The sequence below is a fragment of the Eleutherodactylus coqui genome, unplaced genomic scaffold (genome assembly GCF_035609145.1).
Source record: "Eleutherodactylus coqui strain aEleCoq1 unplaced genomic scaffold, aEleCoq1.hap1 HAP1_SCAFFOLD_322, whole genome shotgun sequence".
Lineage (NCBI taxonomy): Eukaryota > Metazoa > Chordata > Amphibia > Anura > Eleutherodactylidae > Eleutherodactylus > Eleutherodactylus coqui.
In genome coordinates this window covers 119,520-120,525 of record NW_027101797.1, presented here as the reverse complement: position 1 = coordinate 120,525, position 1,006 = coordinate 119,520, and positions in this window count along the sequence as shown.

Sequence of the window (1,006 nt, the reverse complement as noted above, 5' to 3'; positions counted from 1 at the left end):
TGGCAGTCACTCTCCTGCCACACTAGTATTATAAATGGCACATGGTGGGGAAAGCCCTGTTAGGGCCCTAGAAGCTTCAAGGTACATCTCTAGCCCATGAGATACATATATGACTGGCTCAGAGCCAACCATCCGATGGTTTAACCCCTTAACGACCAGCCCATAGTGTTTTTACGTCCGATTAAATTGATACAACTGCCAAAATAATGAAAATTGAAATTTTTCCTACTGCTTAGATTTATTCAAAAATTGTGCGGTAAAAATACGCAGTACACCACTAGATGAATTCGTTAAGGGGTCTAGTTTTCAAAATGGGGTCATTTGTAGGGGTTCTCTGTCGTTTTGGCCGCTCAAGGGCTCTACAAGTGTGCTATGGGGCCGAAATCCCCTTCATGCTAAATTTCAGTTCTGAAAGCCACCGACTACTCCTTACATTTTGGGCCCCTTTGTGCATCCAGACATAAGATTAGGGCCACAATGGGTATGTCTCTGAACACTGGACAAACAGGGGTATCTATTTTGGGGTGCAAATCTTAATTCATGTGTGTGCTGTACAAAAATGCTGTTTTTAAAATGACAAAATTGCCAAAAAACGAAAATCACAATTTTTTCCCCTTTGCTTTGCTTGAATTCATTTAAAAGCTGTGGGGTCAAAATGTGCAGTACACCCCTAGATAAATTTGTTCTGGGGTCTAGTTTTCAAAATGGGGTCACTTGTGGGCGTTCTCTATGTAATGTGCAGGGGGGGGGGGAGGATGGAAGAGCCAGGAGAAGGAACTGAGCTCCCGTCCCCCTCTCCGCCCCTCTGCACTATTTGCAATGGGAAGAGGCAGGGCGGGGCTAAGTTCCGAGAATTAGCCCCGCCCCTGTCCCACCTCTCCCCATTGCAAATAGTGCAGAGGGGCAGAGAGGAGGCAGAGAGGGGGGGCGGGAGCTCAGTTCCTGCTCCTGGCTCTTCCATCCCCCCCCCCCCCCCTGCACACGAGGACAACGTATATCTGTGCAT